Below are 6,738 nucleotides of genomic sequence, written 5' to 3'. Positions count from 1 at the left end.
GAAGCTTTTTAGTTTAAGTCACATGTCTATTTTGTTGTTGTTGTTGTTGTTGTTGTTTCTTGTGCTTTTGAGTTCTTAGTCATGAACACTGGCTAGGCCAATGTCCAGAAAAGTTTTCCCTAGATTTACGTTCTCAATCCATCAGGAGTTCATTTATGTGTATGGTGAAAACAGGGGTCCAGTTTTATTCTTCTACATGTGATAATCCAATTTCTCCAGAACTATTGATTAAAAAGGGTATTCTTTCCTCAATGTATGGTCTTGTCAACTTTGTCAAAGATCAGCTGGCTGTAGATGTGTGGCTTTGTTTCTGGATTCTCTATTCTTTTCCATTGATATAAGAGTCTAAATTTCATACTCTTACCATAATGTTTTGATTACTATCATTTTGTAGTACAATTTGAAGTCAGATAATGTGATGCCTCCAGATTTGTTCGTCCTGCTTAGGATTACTTTGATTATCTGGACTCTTTTTGGTTTCATATGAATTTTAGAGTTGTTTTTTCTGTTTTAGTGATGAACATCATTGATACTTTGATGGAGAGTGCATTGAATCTACAGATCGTTTTGGGGGTATGCTGGGCATTTTAACAATGTTAATTCTTGTAATCCATGAACAGGGGGTTATTTTTTCCTTTTTTTTGTCCTCACCAATTTTTTTCATCAGTGTTTTTTAATTTTCATTGTAGAGATCTTAGAATGAGGTTAAAAGTATTCTATCTTCATTTTTTTTTTAAGGATTTGAGTAGAATTGGTATTCTACTTTAAATGGTTCATAGAATTCCAAGTGAAGACATCAGATCTTGGGCTTTTCTTTGATGGAAGACATTTTATTACTGCTTTAGTCTTGTTACAAGTTATTTGTCTCTTTAGGTTTTCTATTTCTTCATGGTTCTATCTTGGTATGTTGTGTGTATGTCTAATTTTTCTAGATTTTTTAATTTGTTGGAATAGTTTTTCATTATAGTCTCTAATAATCCTTAGTATTTTTGTAGCACCAGAGGTAATGTCTTTTTCTTCTTCTTTTTTTTTTTTTAGTAAAGAAGAAAATGCCTTTATTTCATATAGTGTGTAGCACATCTAAAATAAGGGACGAAATGCTTTTAAGAAGACCAGAGAAAATATACAATCATTGCTAGCAAAACCACAGAAGCAGCTTAGGAGATGGCTCAGAAATCTGAATATTCATGATTGACACCAAGAAGGAAGGAACATCTTCTGCCTTTGTGAAATTTTGCTTTTGTATGTAGAAATGGTGAGCCCACGAATGATTCAGAAAATCTTAGATAACTGACTTAGAAACAAACAAACAAAATCAGTCCATTTCCTTTTGAAATTTTGTAAGCTCTGCTCAAGGCCAGAGTTCAGTAGCCTTCATACAGACAAGTCACATCACTTCCGACTGTTTTGGTTTGAAAGCCCGTGTCTCAATCCTTCTCTATGATTTTTTTCTTTTTTTTTTTTATTAAATCATAGCTGTGTACATTGATATGATCATGGGGCATCATTCACTAGCTTCACAGACCGTTTACCAAGTTTCACATATACCCTTGTAAGATGCACCGCTGGTGTAATCCCACCAATCCCCTTCCCTCTACCCACCTCCCCCCTCCCTCCCCTCCCTTTCCCCCTTCCCCCTATTCTTAGGTTGTAACTGGGTTATAGCTTTCGTGTGAAAACCCTAAATTAGTCTCATAGTAGGGCTGAGTACATTGGGTACTTTCTCTTCCATTCTTGAGATACTTTACTAAGAAGAATATGTTCCAGCTCCATCCATGTAAACATGAAAGAGGTAAAGTCTCCATCTTTCTTTAAGGCTGCATAATATTCCATGGTGTACATATACCACTATTTATTAATCCATTCGTGGATCGATGGGCACCTGGGCTTCTTCCATGACTTAGCAATTATGAATTGGGCTGCAATAAACATTCTGGTACAAATATCTTTGTTATGATGTGATTTTTGGTCTTCTGGGTATATGCCCAGTAGAGGGATTACAGGATTGAATGGCAGATCTATTTTTAGATCTCTAAGTGTTCTCCATATCTCTTTCCAAAAGGAATGTATTAATTTGCATTCCCACAAGCAGTGCAAAAGTGTTCCCTTTTCTCCACATCCGTGCCAACATCTCTGGTCTTGGGATATTGTGATATAGGTTAGTCTCACTGGAGTCAGATGGTATCTCAAAGTAGTTTTGATTTGCATTTTTCTGATGATTAAAGATGATGAGCATTTTTTCATATGTCTAAAGGCCGCACGCCTGTCTTCTTCAGAGAATTTTCTCTTCAAATCCCTTGCCCAGCCTGCGATGGGATCCCTTGTTCTGTTCTTGCTAATGCGTTTGAGTTCTCTGTGGATTCTGGTTATTAAACCTTTGTCGGAGACATAACCTGCAAATATCTTCTCCCATTCTGAGGGCTGTTTGCTTACTTTACTTACTGTGTTCTTGGCTGTGCAGAAGCTTTTTAGTTTGATCAAGTCCCAGTAATGTATTTTTGAAGCTGCTTCAATTGCCCGGGGGGTCCTCCTCATAAAATACTCACCCATCCTGATTTCTTCAAGGGTTTTCCCTGCACTCTCCTCTAGTATTTTTATAGTTTCATGTCTTAAGTTTAAATCTTTGATCCAGTGAGAGTCTATCTTAGTTAATGGTGAAAGGTGTGGGTCCACTTTCAGTCTTCTGCAGGTTGCCAGCCAGTTCACCCAGCACCATTTGTTAAATAGGGAATCTTTTCCCCACTGGATGTTTTTAATTGGCTTGTCAAAGATTAAATAACGGTAAGTAGCTGGATTCATCTCTTGATTCTCTATTCTATTCCAGACATCTACCTCTCTGTTTTTGTGCCAATACCATGCTGTTTTGATCACTATTGATTTGTAGTATAGTCTGAGGTCTGGTAGCGTAATTCCTCCTGCTTTGTTTTTATTTCTGAGTAATGTCTTGGCTATTCGAGGTTTTTTCTGATTCCATATAAAACGAAGTATTGTTTTTTCCAGATCTTTAAAGTATGACAATGGAGCTTTAATAGGGATTGCATTGAAATTATATATTGCTTTGGGTAGTATAGACATTTTAACTATGTTGATTCTTCCCAGCCATGAGCATGGTATGTTTTTCCATTTGTTAATATTTTCAGCTATTTCTTTTCTTAGAGTTTCATAGTTCTCTTTATAGAGATCTTTCACATCCTTTGTTAGATAAATTCCCAAATATTTCATCTTCTTTGGCACTACTGTGAATGGGATAGAGTCCTTAACTGTTTTTTCAACTTGACTGTTGTTGGTAAATATAAAGGCTACTGATTTATGAATGTTGATTTTGTAACCTGAGACGCTGCTGTATTCCTTGATCGCTTCTAAGAGTTTTGTAGTAGAGTCCCTAGTGTTTTCCAGATATACTATCATATCATCTGCGAAGAGTGAAAGTTTGATCTCTTCTGACCCTATATGGATACCCTTGATCGCCTTTTCTTCCCTAATTGCAGTGGCTAAAACTTCCATTACAATGTTGAAAAGCAATGGAGACAATGGGCAGCCTTGTCTGGTTCCTGATCTGAGTGGAAATGATTTCAATTTAACTCCATTCAATATGATATTGGCTATGGCTTTGCTGTAGATGGTGTCTATAAGTTTAAGAAATGTCCCTTCTATACCGATTTTCTTAAGTGTTCTGATCATGAAGGGATGCTGGATATTATCAAAAGCTTTTTCTGCATCGATTGAGAGAATCATACGGTCTTTGTTTTTTAATTTGTTTATGTGCTGGATTACATTTATAGATTTACGTATATTGAACCAGCCTTGAGACCCTGGGATAAAACCGACTTGGTCATGATGTATAATTTGTTTGATGTGTTGCTGGATTCTGTTTGTTAGGATCTTGTTGAATATTTTTGCATCTTTATTCATTACTGATATTGGTCTATAATTTTCTTTTCTTGTTGGGTCTTTCCCTGGTTTGGGGATCGGGGTGATGTTTGCTTCATGGAACGTGTTGGGTAGTCTTCCTTCTTTTTCTACCTTTTGCAACAGGTTGAGTAATATAGGTACTACTTCCTCTTTAAAGGTTTGGTAGAATTCAGACGTGAAACCATCTGGTCCCGGGCTTTTCTTTTTAGGGAGGTTTTGTATGGTTGATGCTATTTCCGAACTTGATATAGGCCTGTTCAAAATTTCCACTTGATTCTGGCTAAGTCTTGGAAGGTGACGTGCTTCTAAGTATTGGTCAATTTCCTTCAGATTTTCGTGTTTCTGAGAATAAAGTTTCTTGTAATATTCATTAAGAATTTTTTGGATTTCTGAGGAGTCTGTTGTTATTTCATCTTTGTTGTTTCTCATTGATGAGATTAGAGATTTTACTCTTTTTTTCCTGATTAGGTTGGCCAAAGGTTTATCTATTTTGTTGACCTTTTCGAAAAATCAGCTTTTTGATTTATTGATCTGTTTTATTATTCTTTTGTTTTCAATTTCATTTAATTCTGCTCTAATTTTGGTTACTTCTTTTCTTCTACTGGGTTTGGGGTTGGAATATTCTTCCTTTTCCAGTTGCTTGAGATGTCCCATTAAGTTGTTAACTTCCTTTCTTTCCGTTCTCTTGAAGAAGGCTTGCAGTGCTATAAATTTCCCTCTTAGAATTGCCTTTGCGGTGTCCCAGAGGTTCTGATAGTTCATGTCTTCATTGTTGTTTTGTTCCAAAAAATTGGCTATTTCTTTCTTAATCTCATCTCTGACCCAGCTATCATTCAGCATAAGATTATTTAACTTCCATGTTTTTGTATGAGTTTGCAGATTCCTGTTGTTACTCAGCTCAAGTTTTATTCCATGGTGGTCCGAGAAGATGCATGGAATAATTTCTATTCCTTTAAATTTACTGAGGTTAGACTTGTGACCTAAGATGTGATCGATTTTGGAGTAAGTTCCATGGGCTGATGAGAAGTATGTGTATTCAGTTTTGTTGGGATGAAATGTTCTGTAGATGTCTGCTAAATCCAAATGTTGGATGGTTAGGTTTAAATCTAAGATTTCTTTGCTCAGCTTCTTGTTGGAGGATTGATCCAACACTGCCAAAGGAGTGTTGAAATCTCCAATGGTTATGGAGCTGGAGGAAATCAAGTTGCTCATGTCTGTTAGAGTTTCTCTGATAAATTGAGGTGCATTCTGGTTGGGTGCATAGATATTAATAATTGAGATCTCATCATATTGAGTATTACCCTTAACAAATATGAAGTGACCATTCTTGTCCTTCCTTACTTTTGTTGGTTTAAAGCCTATTGTATCTGCAAATAAAATTGCAACACCTGCTTTTTTCTGATTACCATTTGCCTGGAATATGGATGACCATACTTTCACCCTGAGTCTGTATTTGTCTTTTAGGTTAAGATGTGACTTTTGTATGCAACAGATATCTGGCCTGAGTTTTTGTATCCAGTCAGCTAACCTATGCCTCTTTAGAGGACAGTTTAAGCCGTTCACATTAATGGAGAATATTGATAAGTCTGGTGAAGTTTTGGGTATCGAGTTTTTCAAAAGTCCAGTGGCCATTTTTAATCCTTTCGCCAGTGTGGAAATTGGAGTTTGATCCGAAGTTTCTCAGTGAGTTTACTTTTGTGGTATAGGATTGGGTTGGTCATTATGGAGGATATGTCTGAGAATATCCTGAAGAGCTGGTTTGGTTATGGCAAATTTCTTCAACATGTGAATGTCATTAAAGTATTTAATTTCTCCATCATAAATGAAACTCAGTTTAGCTGGATACAAGATCCGGGGTTGAAAGTTATTTTGCTTTAGGAGATTAAAAGTCGGTGACCACCCTCTTCTGGCTTGAAAAGTTTCAGCAGAGAGATCTGCAGTCATTCTAATATTCTTCCCTTTGAAGGTAATGGTTTTCTTTCTCCTGGCAGCTTTGAGGATTTTCTCCTTCATATTAACTTTAGTGAAGTTAATTATGATACGCCTTGGGGATGTCTTATTGGGGTTGAGTTGTGATGGGGTTCTGAAGCTGTCCGCTATCTGAATTTCAGAATCTCTAGGCATGTCTGGAAAATTCTCTTTCATACTTTCATGCAGAAGGGCCTCTGTGCCCAGCGAGGCCACTTCATCTGTTTCTGGATCTCCAATGATTCGGATATTCACCTTCTTCGAATTATCCCAGAGCTCTCTGAGAGAGTGATCTGTTTTTGCTCTCCATTTCTCTTCCTCTTTGAGAGTTTGGGAGTGTTCAAAGGCTTTATCTTCAATGTCAGAAATCCTTTCTTTTGCTTGCTCCATTCTGTTGCTGAAGGATTCTACTGTATTTTTCATATCTTTGAGGGCTGCAAATTCTTGCTTCAGTGTGTCTAAGCAAGACACACTGGTGGTTTTGTCTTTAAATTCGTTAAATTCTTGAGACAACTTTTGAATTTCTCCTCGAATTCCTAATTCCACTTTGTTAATCTTGTCTGCAATCCAAATTCTGAATTCAATTTCTGACATCTCAGCCAGTTGTTTATGAATGGGATCTTCAATTGCATCTGCCATATCTTTCCTTGGGGGTTGATCTATTCTGGTTATTCATGTTACCAGAGTTTTTCTGCTGATTCTGCCCCATGGTTGTTTTACTCCCTCTGATTTTTTCCCCTGGGGCTTTGTCGAGGGCCCGTACAGTGTTGTGGCCTGAGAAACTGGGGCTCTGTCTGGTGTGGTGGGGCTAAATGGTTCTGCCTTGTTTTCAGCTGGTTTCTGTTCCACCCTAGTGGA

The sequence above is a fragment of the Nycticebus coucang genome, chromosome 10 (assembly GCF_027406575.1).
Source record: "Nycticebus coucang isolate mNycCou1 chromosome 10, mNycCou1.pri, whole genome shotgun sequence".
Classification (NCBI taxonomy): Eukaryota; Metazoa; Chordata; class Mammalia; order Primates; family Lorisidae; genus Nycticebus; species Nycticebus coucang.
Note: the sequence above shows the minus strand (reverse complement) of the source record.